The following is a 14,220-nucleotide window of genomic DNA, read 5'->3' as shown; positions in this document are numbered from 1 at the left end:
ACCCCTCAGTCAGAGGCATGTAGATGCACAGACAGACCGACCTTCCAGGACGCAAGAATCAAATCATCACCTTAAAAGTAGTGATTTTTATTAAAAAACAAAAGATAAACTTGATAAAGCATACTTGGTTGCTAGATGTTACAGAGCAACTGAGGAAACCAAATCAAAGCAGAGAGAGGGAAGGAAGGCATAGAATCACACAGAGTAGTTGAAACCAAACCACAAAATATAGAAAAATTACGACTGGATTCACATTTCCCTGGTACTCACTTCTAATTTTCTCTTTGCTCAGGTCTCTGAATTCCATGGGAAGCATGGCAGTCCTGCCTGGGTTTAAATCTTTCTGTGTCTCTCAACTCCTGGTTTAACTCCCCATGCAAAGAATGCAGGCAGGGAACCTATATCCAATTCAAATTTCAACCCTCTATCTCGATTGGTTCTCCTGGCCCCCTGGCTGACTTCTTTGCTACGTACCTGAGTTTAACCCCTTATTTACTGGGTGGACAGTACTCCTCCTGTCCATTACAGAGGTTTAGGTTGGACTTTAGGAAAAAACTTCCTAACTGTTAAGGTGGTTAAACATTGGAATAAATTGCCTAGGGAGGTTCTAGAATCTCCATCTTTAAGATATTTAAGAACAGGCTAGATAGACATCTATCAGGGATGATCTAGATGGTGCTTGGTCCTTCTGTGAGGTCAGGGGACTGGACTTGATGACTTCTTGAGGTTCTTTCCAGATTCTTGAAATGTGGTGCTCAGAACTGAACACAAAATCTGGATGACACATTATCAGCATGGAATACAGCAGAAGAATTATTTATTGGAAGTTTTGCATTCAACCATAATATTATTTTTAAATCACTTAGGTTAAAAGCAAAACCATTAGTGAATTGTTCAAATTGTAAAATGAAACTATTATGAATCCAGAAATTCCCAAGGTTAAGGTCAGCAATTGTTTATCAGGGGGAAAAAAACAACAACCAACAATCAAAAAACCAAACCCTGCCGAAACTGAATGTCGCATTAGCATCAGTTGTCTACTTCTAGACATGCACTCAACTAAACTCTTTATAATTTTATGACAGTTATTGTTTCTTAGTACTGAAGTACAGCATTCAAGTCTGTTATTCCTAAGATTACATTCAGCATCTTTCTTAATGACAAGTATAATAATTGTCTTCCCTCAATATAGTAAACATTTTAAATAAAAAAGGCATTGAGAGAGGAGTATAGACAGACACTCTGGTGAACTAACATAGTGTTAAGAGACAAATTATTTAGCAACTAACTCCCTGATGTTGCAGAAATGCCTTCTGTCTCCTTTTGTTTTTCTTTGACTACACTTAGTGCACAAATACATTATTAAAAGGTATTATAAATTGATCAAAATCACCAGTATCCCCATGCGCTAGCATTTTTTGCCAAATATGATGGAGACTGAGGAATTTTCTCATACAATCTATTTTTTAATTCTTATATTAGGCACGATTGGCGATGGAGGTCTGGGCAAGGAAGGAGGAATTGCTGACAGAGTCTGACAGCCATGTGAGTATTGGAAAGGACTAAGTCAACCTGGAAAACATTAAAGGTGGGTAAGGGTGCCTGTGAGTGCTATTGTTAGCAGAGAGGTCTAAAGATTCAGGGATATAAGCTAAAGCACATGAGTTCAGGAGCAGGTAGGCTCACCAGAGAAGTATTCAAGGGAAGGGATAGCAAAGTTTCAAATGTGACAGGCCCAGAGAAATTTCCAGGTTTGAAACTCAATCTCAGTTGATGATTCCCTGACTGTTAGTAAACCTTATACATGGAAACATAAAAACCTATAACCTTCACTCTTTATCCCCATGCTGTTCTTTGGAAAGGCTTTATTTTTTTCCTTTCCACCTCCAGTGTCATTTCCCCCAAACAATGAAACCTGCAATTGTAACTACTACCTGTTTGTTTTTCCTAGTCCATGGTATAGCGTGGCTTCTGTTGTACTGTGGCATAGCTACTTCTGTGTGTGTGTTTTTTAAAGTAACCTCTTAGGAAAGATGCCCTCTTATTTTCCAGGCTACTGCTTTTTATTCTTTGGAATATTCCCTTCGTACAGCTTTAACTTTTTTTAAAAAAATCTCAGACCTCTCAAACATATGTCTTATTTTTTTCTCTCCCTAGTGCCACAGCTTTGGTTGTCTAGAAGAGGTTGCTCGTCTTTTTTTTCAGCAATTTAACTGAGGTCTAGGAACGTACAACTAACATATAAAATATTGTCTCTGTCTTTAAAAATAATTAGTATATAGGACCAGAGTCTCTAGTTCAGCTGATCTGCTTTCATTGTGAACCATGGAGAGGTGAACAAAGGTATCACAGAACCAGAAGGGTTCACTGATCCAGCTTTTATACAATCTCTTTATTCTGTAAGCGGCCAAGCCCTCGGCTTAACTTTTCATAGGGATAAATTTCTGAGCATTATGAGACTGGGACTTGGGGTGCCAGCCCCTTCCCATCTCAGTTTCTCATCATATACTCTACAAAACCTCCATATAGATTCAGGTGTCTGATTAGAGATGTTTATCCCTTCAAGAAGCAATGCAACTGTTAAGTATCTGCAGAGACACAAGCCAGCCTTTTCAAAACAAGCCTTTATTTTTTTAAAAAACAACAAATGGTCTGGTAGCACTTTATAGACTAACAAAACATGTAGATAGTATTAGCCCACTTCTTCAGATGACCGGAAGAAGTGGGCTGTGCCCAAAAAAGCTCATGATACCATCTACATGTTTTGTTAGTCTATAAAGTGCCACCAGACCATTTGTTGTTTTTTCTGTACAGATTAACTCGGCTACCCCCTGAAGATTATTTATTTTGTAGTCAGCTGGAATACAACCGTTGAGAGCCCCAGGCCAGCAAATAAACAAGTTTAAGACAAAGTTGGTGCTGGCAGAAATAATTGCTCCATCATTCCAGGGCCGCCTTGAATCCATTTTAGTCACTGTTTTTCTCTGACTCTATATTTGTCTGATAGTAGCAACAAACTTACAAACCCATCTCTTCACTCCTTGAGTCTTTGGCCTTCTGCTGGGGACTTCCTAATCTTCAACTTGAAAAGACTTAGAGGAGGGGTGAAGGAACTTTTTTGGGTTGGGGGCCACTAACCTACAAAAAAACCAACCGGGGCCTGGCTATACAAATAAAAAGAACAAACAAACAAACAAAACACCTCCCCCCAAAAAACCACCCCCCCCTCCCCACCACAATCCTCACTGACCTGGCTTCACAGATGTGACCCACAACTGAGAAGCAGGAAAGAGATGCTCTCCTCTCTCAAGCTCCGGCCCCTTAGGGAAGAAGGCAGAATGTTCTGAGGCTTAAGGCTTACCACCAGGGCTGGATTAAATCTTCTAGGGTCTCTGATTTTGTGGGCTCTGGGGTGGGACCAAAATGAGGGGCTCAGTGTGTGTGGAGAGAGGAATTCTACAGAATGGGCTCAGGGTGAGGTGTGGGCTCTGGGTGGGAGAGAGTGCAGGAGCAGGCTAGGAATGGGGGTGTGGGCAGGAGAGAGGGTGCAGGGGCAGAGTGGGAGTTTGGAGGGGAGGGAGTGCCTTTCTTTTAAATCCTTTCTCCAGGACAGCAGGTATGGATGGTGATAGGTCTGCTGTTGTTACCTGCACAGCGTGCGCCACGTTTGTCTTCCTCCTGGAAGAAAGAACGGATTTCATCTGCACTAAGTGCAAGCTGGTCACCATTTTGGATGAAAAAATTAGAGGACTGGAGGCCCAAGTGTCGACCCTATGCTTGATCAGAGAGGATGAAGACTTCCTCGATAGACGGCAGAGTTTAATCCTGCAAGCATGGCAGGTGGAAGAGCCAGAGAGGGCAGTATGGGACCAGGAAGAGAACTGGCAACATGTAACTTCTAGAAGGGGAAAAAGGCCAGCACAGGAATCCCCCAATGCTATAGAGGTAAGTAATCACTTTCAGGCTCTCTCCACAGGCTCTGCAGTGGAGAATGCTTTGGAAGGGACCTCACAAGGAAGAAACCGGAAGGGAACACCAGCTACTGGAAAGCATGGGATGCATAGTCCTAGGGATGGGGGTTCCATGACAATCACCCCCAAAAGAAGACGATGGGTGGTGGTGGTCGAGGACTCCCTCCTAAGAGGGACTGAGCCATCCATCAGCCGTCCGGACCGGGAATCTCGAGAGGTGTGCTGCTTACCGGGAGCTCGAATTCAGTATGTGACTGAGAGGCTTACAAAACTGATCAAACCTTCAGATCGCTACCACTTCCTGCTTCTCCACGTGGGAACTAACGATACGGCCAAGAATGACCTTGAGAGGGTTACTGCGGATTATGTAGCGCTGGGAAGAAGGATGCAAGAATTCGGAGTGCAAGTGGTGTTTTCGTCCATCCTCGCTGTTGAAGGGAAAGGACTGGTCAGGGATCATCAAATTGAGGAAGTAAATGCCTGGTTGCGCAGGTGGTACCACAGAGAGGGCTTTGGTTTCTTCGACCATGAGACTCTGTTCCGGGCACAAGGATTGTTAGGAAGAGATGGAATCCATAAATGATCTGGAGAAAGGGGTAAGCAGCGAGGTAGTAAAGTTTGCAGATGATACCAAACTGTTTAGGATAGTCAAGACAGAAGCAGACTGTGAGGGACTCCAAGAAGATCTCACCAAACTGAGTGATTGGGCAACAAAATGGCAAATGAAATTTAATGTGGATAAGTGTAAAGTAATGCACATCGGGAAAAATAACCCCAACTACACGTACAGTATGATGGGGGCTAATTTGGCTACGACAAATCAGGAAAGAGATCTTGGAGTTATCGTGGACAGTTCTCTGAAAACTTCCACACAGTGTGCAGCGGTGGTCAAAAAGGCAAATAGGATGCTAGGAATTATTAAGAAAGGGATAGAAAATAAGACCCAGAATATCTTACTGCCCCTGTATAAAACTATGGTACGCCCACATCTTGAATACTGTGTACAGATGTGGTCTCCTCACCTCAAAAAAGATATTTTGGCCTTGGAAAGGGTTCAGAAAAGGGCAACTAAAATGATTAGGGGTTTGGAACGGGTCCCATATGAGGAGAGGTTAAAGCGACTGGGACTTTTCAGTTTAGAAAAGAGGAGACTGAGGGGGGATATGATAGAGGTCTATAAAATCATGAGTGGTGTGGAGAGGGCCGATAAAGAAAAGTTATTTATTAGTTCCCTAAATAGAAGAACTAGAGGACACCAAATGAAATTAATGGGTAGCAGGTTTAAAACTAATAAAAGAAAGTTCTTCTTCACACAGCGTGTAGTCAACCTGTGGAACTCCTTGCCAGAGGAGGCTGTGAAGGCTATGACTATAATAGAGTTTAAAGAGAAGCTAGATAATTTCATGGAGGTTAGGTCCATAAAAGGCTATTAGCCAGGGGATAAAATGGTGTCCTTCGCCTCTGTATGTCAGAGGCTGGAGAGGGATGGCAGGAGACAAATCGCTTGATCATTGTCTTCGGTCCACCCTCTCTGGGGCACCTGGTGCTGGCCACTGTCGGTAGACAGGATACTGGGCTAGATGGACCTTTGGTCTGACCCAGTACGTCCGTTCTCATGTTCTTAGTGACAGATGGCAGAATAAGGAGCAATGGTCTCAAGTTGTGGTGGGAGAGGTCCAGGTTGGATATTAGGAAAAACTATTTTACCAAGAGAGTGGTGAAGCACTGGAATGGGTTACCTAGGGAAGTAGTGGAGTCTCCATCCCTAGAGGTGTTTAAGTTGCGGCTTGACAAAGCCCTGGCTGGTTTGATTTAGTTGGGATTGATCCTGCCTAGAGCAGGGGGCTGGACTTGACCTTCTGAGGTCTCTTCCAGTTCTATGATTCTATGAGTGGGTTGGGGTTGGGAATGCAGGGGGCTTGGCAGGAGGGGGCAGGGGATGGAAGTGTGTACCTGGCACACTTCCAGGAAGGTCACAGGTGCTTCATGCAGTTCTGTATGCTTCATGGAAGCACTTCCTGCTGGCACTGCCAACAGCCAGTGGAGCAATGTGGGGCAGTACCTGCAGGGAGCATTTCTCTGCAGTGTGCAGAGCCATGCAGAGCTGCTTCCTCTCCCCTGCCAAGCAGAGCACATGGGCCCAATCCAGCCGATCGCTTCCTTTGATCAGGCCCATAAGGCTTGGGGCTCCCCACCTCCCACGTCCTACAAAGATGCAAGTTGGCTGGTGCTGGCATTTTGGTCATGGTGCCGTCACATGCCTGGAGCACAAGCTGTAGGGTGTGTGGGGGAAAAGAAGAGGGGAGCCATGAGTGCCACAGGCCAAGAAAGCCATGGGCCCCTGACTTAGCGGAAATAACGAGCTCTTAGCTTCTGTTTGTTAGGGGATAATGTCCTGTATTTTGTCTTCCACTTAAATGGATAGTGCTTGATAATTCATTCACATCAATCCAGATTTGCTAGCTGTCTATGTAACTTCAACAGCCACCTCTCATTCCCTTAGATCTAGAGGAGATATTGACTATTTCTCAGCCAGTGTGAAGTAAACTTCTCTTCTGGCTATTTACCTCACACTATGCAAATCCCTGCTCTGTTTTGGACTTCCCTCTGGGATCCTGGACAAGTCATTTAGTAACTCTGTGCCTTGCATACTATCTGTAAAATACATAAAATAATGCTTCCTTACTTCACAGAGCTGTGGGAGGATAAATGCACTAAAGAGCTGTGAAGTGCTTTGAGATCTACAGTTGAAAAGTTCTATATAAGTAAATCAGCATTATTCATTTTTAAGTTACAGTCTTTTCTAGGCATCCACGTGGCTAAAACTTTTGACCAAGGTCTTGTCTTCTCACATCTTGATTTCTGCATCATGCTGCTCTGGCTTTGGTTACTGAATCTTGCCAGACTTGTTTCTATTGAGAATGCTGCCTTAAAGACTACACTGATCCCTTTCTTTGAATCCCCCACTCCATTGACTCCCTCTTCTCTAGTGCATTAAAGAGGAGCCGTTTGTCTTCCCTCTCAAGGTCTTTTACAGCCTATTTCCATTCTACCTTTCCTCCCTCATTAGTTACTGAGGCCATGTCTTAACTAGACAGAAGATCAACACTGCTTAGATCGATCTTCCAGAGTTTGATTTAGTGAGTCTAGTTAAGACTAAATAAATCAAACTCAGAGGGCACCCCCGCCAGCTGCCTGGACACCTCCTTGTACAAGGAGTAAGGGAAGCTGATGGAAGTGTTTTGCTCTCATTGCTCCTGCTGTGGGGATGGCTGGGAAACGTGAAACAAGGTACGTCCACTCCAGAATTGCATATCTTCATTCAACATTTCCTATGAATGTAGACCTGGCCTAAGTGTCAACTCTTGTCTCTGATTGGCCTGTGATCCCAAGCTATATCACCCACTTGCTTGTTTTAAATATTTAACACTTTTGTACTTTCCCCATGCTCCCCCTTGAAGTTATGCAGGAGCTTCCCATAAATATTCCAAAATCTGCCTCATTATTCTCCAAAACCCTACTCAAAACTCTCCTTTGCTGTGATGCCTACAAAAAACTGGATAATTATTAGTATTAATAGAAAGCTTACTCAGTGTTGGTCGGATTCTTCAGGGCAAGGGGTTGTAGGTGTGGGGAAGGTGCAGGAGTCAGGGAAGGGACTAGGAGGTGTAGGGACTCAGAGAAGGTGGGGAAGAGGGGGCTCAGGGCAGGGGGCTGAGAGATCAGGGGTGCTTGCCAGGGCTATCCATATCATCAAGGGTGGTCCTGCTCTGACAGTGGCTCCTCAGGCTCCTCATGAAGGAGGGGTTCCCACCCCCATACACACACACCAGCTGGCAGCTCCTCTTGGATGGGGGGCAGTCCCAGCCCTTCTGTTTAGGGGGAGTTCTTGAACACTGGTCCACCCAGTCCTGGCTCAGCTGCCAGCCAGAGGCAGCTGCTGGCCCTACTTCCCTGCTGGCCCCACTGGACTTCCCAGCTCTGCCAGGCAGCCCAGCTGGGGTGCACTGGACTCCAGGCCCTGCTAGGTAGACCAGCTGCCACACAGCCTATTGCCTTACAGACCCACAGGGCTCCTAGCTGCCAGCCCTCCATCCGAACTCTCTGGTCCTGGAATATCCATGGTTTAACTCTTTGGGGCAGGGACTGCCCTTTTGTTCTACATTTGTACAGTGTCTAGCACAATGGGCTGTTCGTAGGTGCTATAGCATTCATAGGTGCTATAGCAGTGATAATAATTAGTAATAACTTCATCACAGTTATGAGTCCAGAGACCAGTTAGGGACCATTCTTATCCCTGGCATAGGTTAGAACAGCTGAGGGCTGCTCTAGAATCATAGAGCTGAAAGAGACTTCAGGAGGTCATCAAGTCCAGCCCCCTACCCAAAACAGGACAAAACCTATGCCTCGATGTCCATAATTTTAAGGGCCACTTCCAACAGCTAGGCATGGCTGCAGCAAATAGGAGTTGTCTTGACTTTGACTCCTTTTAGATCCTGAAACACCCTCCATGCTGGGCTAGGTAGGTAGTTCAGTAGAAACCCATTATGGCAGCTCTATGGCAGCCATATGGTATGCCCTTTGATTCGGGGACCGTCTCTTACTATGTGTTCATACAGTGACTACAATAATGGAGACCTGATCTTCGTAGGGATCTCTGGTATTACTGTAGTATAAATAATATTTCATATAAAATATATGGTCATGCTCCCTGCATAGTCTCAGACAAAATTTGGACTTGTGGTGTTAAGATGATCTCTCTGAGACATGAAACATTTCTTTCATAATGATTCTTAGTCTATTATGTGAGCACCACAGGTTTTGATTAATATCAAAAGTAAGTGTCAAAGGGCTCTGGCGTCTGGTTTATAGATTCCCTGCCTCCCCTCTGCTGCTCTGTGTTTTAATAGAAATCCCTTTGTAATTTCACACAGAAGGATCTGCAGGTGGTCCTTTCCTGCTGATCAAATAATGATAGCATGATTAAGCATTTTTTAATATGTGATTAAAAAGCAAAGTTTATCTTTAATTAGACTGAGTAGCTAATGATATACATGGGTATTTCCTATCATTAGCTGAACTCCTCAACACTGCTACTCTTCCATAAGATTTGTGATTTAGTGCATACTCCAAATATATTTGTTCTTTCAAACACAGAGGTATATGACAATTAAAATCAGAAAAGAAACTGAGGTCATTTTTATGCACAGCATTTAAAATAAATCTTTGTTTGGTTTTATTTGAATCAAATTAAATAACAGAAATCAGTATAAAGTGGAATGTCTTGCGGTTACATCAGGACTTCCATTTATTAATTCAGTAGGATTCCATGACAGCTTGAAAGAATATTGGTTCAGGGTGAAGTCTTCAAGAAATTTTAGTTCTATGAATTTATCAAGCAGTTGTGAACATCCACAATTAAAACTGTTTGAGCTGCAGCTTTATTCTTTCATTTTCTTTTGTTTTGTGAGCCCAGCAGTGCTTCTGCAGTGTGTCCTGCAGGACAGCTAGCCCCAAACTTGCTTCTATTTGTGAACTGCAAATGGGAAAAGGAGGGTATTTCAATTTTCATAGAATCCTAGGGCTGGAAGAGACCTCAGGACGTCATCGAGTCCAGCCCCTGCCCAAAGCAGACCAATCCCAACTAAATCATCCCAGCCAGGGCTTTGTCAAGCCGAGACTTAAACACCTCTAGGGATGGAGATTCCACCACCTCCCTAGGTAACCCATTCCGATACTTCACCACCCTCCTAATGAAATAGTTTTTCCTAATATCCAACCTAGACCTCCCCCACTGTAACTTGAGACCATTGCTGCTTGTTCTGCCACCCGTTACTACTGAGAACAGCCTCTCTCCATCCTCTTTGGAACTTCCCTTCAGGAGGTTGAAGGCTGCTATCAAATCCCCCCTCACTCTTCTCTTCTGCAGACTAAACAAGCCCAAATCCCTCAGCATCTCCTTATAGGTCATGTGCTCCAGTCCCCTAATTATTTTGGTTGCTCTCCGCTGGATCCTCTCCAATGAGTCCACATCCTTTCTGTAGCAGGGGCCCCAGAATTGGACACGAGACTCCAGATGTGGCCTCACCAGAGCCAAATAAAGGCAATAATCACTTCTCTAGATCTGCTGGCAATGCTCCTCCTAATTCACCCTAATATGCCATTAGCTTTCTTGGCTACAAGGGTACACTTTTGACTCATATCCAGCTTCTCTTCCACTGTAATCCCCAGGTTCTTTTTTTGCTGAACTGCTACCTAGCCAGTCAGTCCCCAATGCTTCGGATTCTTCCATCCCAAGTGCAGGACTCTGTACTTGTCCTTGTTGAACCTTATCAGATTTCTTGTGGCCCAATCCTCTAATCTGTCTAGGTCACTCTGGAACCTATCCCTGCCCTCCAGTGTATCTACTTCTCCCCCTAGCTTAGTGTCATTCGCAGACTTGATGAGAGTGCAATCCATCCCCTCATCCAGGTAATTAATGAAGATGTTGAATAAAACTGGCTCTAGTACCAATCCTTGGGGCACTCTCACAAGAGATAACTCATCCTATATAAAAAATATATGTTGGTGTACTGCTGATGAACTTTGAGAATAGCTTAAAAATCTCTCTTTACCCAAGTTCCTTATCTATTTATAAATACTTATGAATAAATATGTATTTCCCAACTCATGTATTAAAATCATGAGCATCTTCTGTTGAACTCCAGTGAACTGCTCCATTGAACCATGCCCTGTATTCCTCAAGTTTGTAACATATTACAGTATGGATATTTTTGCTTCTTCTGGAGACATTCATGCTAATGCTGCTGTGTCTGATGTGAAATTATACAGGACTTGTGAAAGCTTCCCTGATTTCATCCCTATAGATCATTTTGACAGGAAAAAAAACTTGTTAGGAGGAAAGCACAAAAATAAAACTATTTAATCTGCTTTTAAATAAAATAAAATAAAATAAAAACCATGGCTCCTTTACAATCTGAACAGCTAATCAAAGTCAAAAGTAGAAACTGATAGACTTTGATATTTTCTTGGATGCAATCTTTATTTACAAAGAATGTATAAAGTCCTGCTTCTCTGAACACAGGTGAAACCAAGACTAAAAAGAGCAGTTTCTTACCTGACAGGCTAAGCCTTTCTAGACACAATGGAACCAAAAATTTCCCTTTTCCTTTTTTCGGGCTTACATCAGGCTTCCAAGGCTTTTAGCTGGTGTTCTTCCTGCCTCTGCCTCTTTCAGTTTCTGTGTGTTAGCTCAGTTTCTCTGTCTGTCTGTCTCTCATACAAATACCTGCCCACAATAACCAGTGGAACCCCCACCCCACCCACACATACCTGCTCACAATCCCTACTGAACCTGCCCATCAAGTGCTAATTTCTTGGCAGAACTCCATTAGGGTGTAATGTGGTTATCTAAGTGTTTCTTACAATTGTCTTATGTGAAGTGTGTGTTTACAGTCAGTTTCAAAGAGGAATAAAATCTATGCAGCCTGTAGGTCTCAGCATAACATTCCCCCCCCCCAATATTTTAACTCTGCCCATCATCCCAATGGCACCCAAAATGGTCAAGTCCTATATGACCCATCACAAACACAAAATAATACTCATCTGATGAATTGGGTTTTACCAAAGAAAGCTCATGATATAATATATTTGTTAGTTTCTAAGGGCATGTTTACACTAGGAAATTATTTGAAAATAAATAAATTTGAAGTAACTCCTGAAATAACTATTTTGGTATAAGCTTATTACCCAAGGAAAGAAGGCGTTATTATTTCAAAAAAGATCCTTACTTCAAAATTATGGGCATGGTACTGTGGACGCTCCACGTGTTATTTCAGAGCTAAGGTGCCACAGGACTACTTGTTGCTTTTAATGTTAAAGACTAACATGGCTACCCCTCTGAGAATACAGACTGCTTTGTCTCTGATTTAGGGTGAGGGCAACTAAGCTAGAATGCTGTTACCCAAACAGTCAGAGCTAGCATCTTTGTCCAATAGGAAAATTGTTTTGAAACCTAGATATGCAAAGACAGGAAAAGAGGAAGAGTCACAAGAGCCTTTTTCAACACCAAAATGCTAAATAACAGCTTGTTGACCACTGAAAGAGATTTTAATACCTTTGTTTGTACTGTATAGCGGGAGTAGAGACAAGTCTTTTTTATACTAGCTTGTTAAGGTAAAGTGTGCCGAACATGAGTTTCCTTATTTTTCCCATATGCTGTGCTTAATTAAAGGGGCCCTTTCTGTATTTTTTGCTTCACAATTTATCAGAAGCTATGTTTACTGTAGCTACTTTGTGAAAAAGGGAATCCACTTATTTTAAATGACTTTTGTTCTTCAGAATAGTCTTGATGCTAGTCTATTACAAATAATAATTAATAATCAGCCTGATATAAAGACAATTAATGTGGCCTCATATTTAGGTTGTCTATTGAGCTGGTTCTGAGGTATTATGCATTCTGCTGCTTCAAGTCCACATCCTTAAAGATTTTTATAGACTATGGCTAATATTTCTAGACGGGAGTCCAATGACATCTTTACAGAGAAGGAATGTGAAATGTTGACACATGCTTCCATTATACTCTTCAGTTTCTGTGCTTTACTATATCATCAGGTTAAAAATGAATCAGGCTAATACTAGATACCCAATTAGTTAAACACAAAGCAGACTTATTTTTCTAAGCCAGTTAAGTTCTTTTTATGGCAGTATAATATAGTGCTAAATCATAAATCGTGCTTGTACTCATCCCGCCTCCCCATTTCAGATTCTTTCCTCAGTCCTTCCCCTGTTGTATATCCCCCCAATAAATAGTTCTGTTGTTTCAAAAAAGAAGGCTTTATTTGCTGTGCAGGGAAGGTGGGAAGGGAGGGCAGGGGAAAGGAGTGGAGGAGGAGGGAAAGGCACACAGAGGGAATGCAGAGGCCTCTTGTGGAGAGGCACAGGGGAGAGTCTCACAACTAGCCTTGGATGAAACCCTCCCTCAAGGTCTCCCTGATGAGCACAACCCCTTGTTGTCTGCTGGTGTCTGGCTGCTCAAGTGCGTTGACCAGCCGTCCAGTCCCTGCTCTCCACCCTGGCAGAAAAGTCTCCCCTTTTGTTCTCGCTAAGGTTGTGGAGCACATATCAGGTCACCACCACAAAGGGGATGTTGTGTTTGCTGAGGCCCAGACGGGTGAGGAGACTCCTGAACCTCCCCTTTTAAGAGCCAAGTGCCCACTCCACCACCGTGCAACACCTGATCAGCCTGGCGTTGAAGTGCTTCTTACTGGGATCCAGGCTGCCCATGTAGGGTTTCATGAGCCAGGGGAGCAGGGAGTAGGCTGCTTTCCTAGGATCACTATGGGCATGTCCACCTCCTCGACTCTGATGGTGTGACTCGGGGAAAAAAGTGCTGGCATGTGTCTTTTGGAACAGGCAGGATTTCTGGAAGATGTGGGTGTTGTTCACCTTCCCTGACCCAGCCGATGTTCGTGAAGCATCCCTGTGATTCATAAGGGCCTGCAGCATCATGGAGAATTGCCCTTTTCTGTTTATATCGTCTGAGGCACAATGGTCAGGGCCAAGATGGGGATGTGGGTACTATCTGTGGCCCTGCCACAGCTGGGGAAGCGCATGGTGGCAAAGCCATCGATAATGGTGTCCATGTTCCCCAGAGTGATGGCCATCTGTAGCAGCACCTGGGTGATGGCCTGCGCTACTTTGTATGAGCACAGCCCCAGCTGTGGATTTCCCCACACCAGCTGGTTTCCAACAGAGTGGTAGCTGTCTGGCATGGCGAGCTTCCAGAGTGCAATGGTAAGACGCTTTTGCACAGGGATGCTGGGTTGTATGCGGATCTTGTTGCCTGAGGGCAGGTGCAAGTTTGAGGAAGGTGACCTTTGGCTTGCAGAAATTCTGCAGCAACTGCTGGTCATCCCATAGCTGCAGGATGATGTCCCACCAGTCTGATCTGGTCTCCTGCCATCAGAAGCAGCGTTCCGTGGTGTTCAGGGTATTGAGCGGCATGCTCTGCAGCAGGAGCACCAGAGCCTCAAGCTTTAAAGAGTGCTTTTTCCTCAAGCTAGAGAGGGATGGAGGGACAATCCCTCTGTTTTAGCAGAAGAGAGAGAAAGCTTTTTCCCCTCTTTTACTTTAACCCCTGACATCACATTTGTGGTAATTTTGAGCACGTTACATGGGCAATTTAGCCACATGATTCCTTTTAATGTTAGCCACAGTAGGGAAAAAAGTATTGCTAGAAAGGTATCCA

At 43.8% G+C, this 14,220-nt stretch overlaps 1 long non-coding RNA gene across 1 annotated transcript in view; it reads left to right on the top strand.

The window, feature by feature from the left end:
• The window catches only part of LOC142827594 (uncharacterized), a 66,916-nt gene that overhangs the window by 37,497 nt on the left and 15,199 nt on the right, over positions 1–14,220 (top strand). Inside the window, exons 2-3 of the long non-coding RNA XR_012902278.1 lie at positions 1,483–1,545; positions 3,656–4,567. This is a non-coding gene — a long non-coding RNA (uncharacterized LOC142827594). The remainder of the gene's footprint in view (positions 1–1,482; positions 1,546–3,655; positions 4,568–14,220) is intronic.

Source organism: Pelodiscus sinensis, chromosome 3 (assembly GCF_049634645.1).
Source record: "Pelodiscus sinensis isolate JC-2024 chromosome 3, ASM4963464v1, whole genome shotgun sequence".
Classification (NCBI taxonomy): Eukaryota; Metazoa; Chordata; order Testudines; family Trionychidae; genus Pelodiscus; species Pelodiscus sinensis.
The sequence above is the reverse complement of the archived record's forward strand: the minus strand, read 5'-3'. Positions and strand labels throughout refer to the sequence as shown.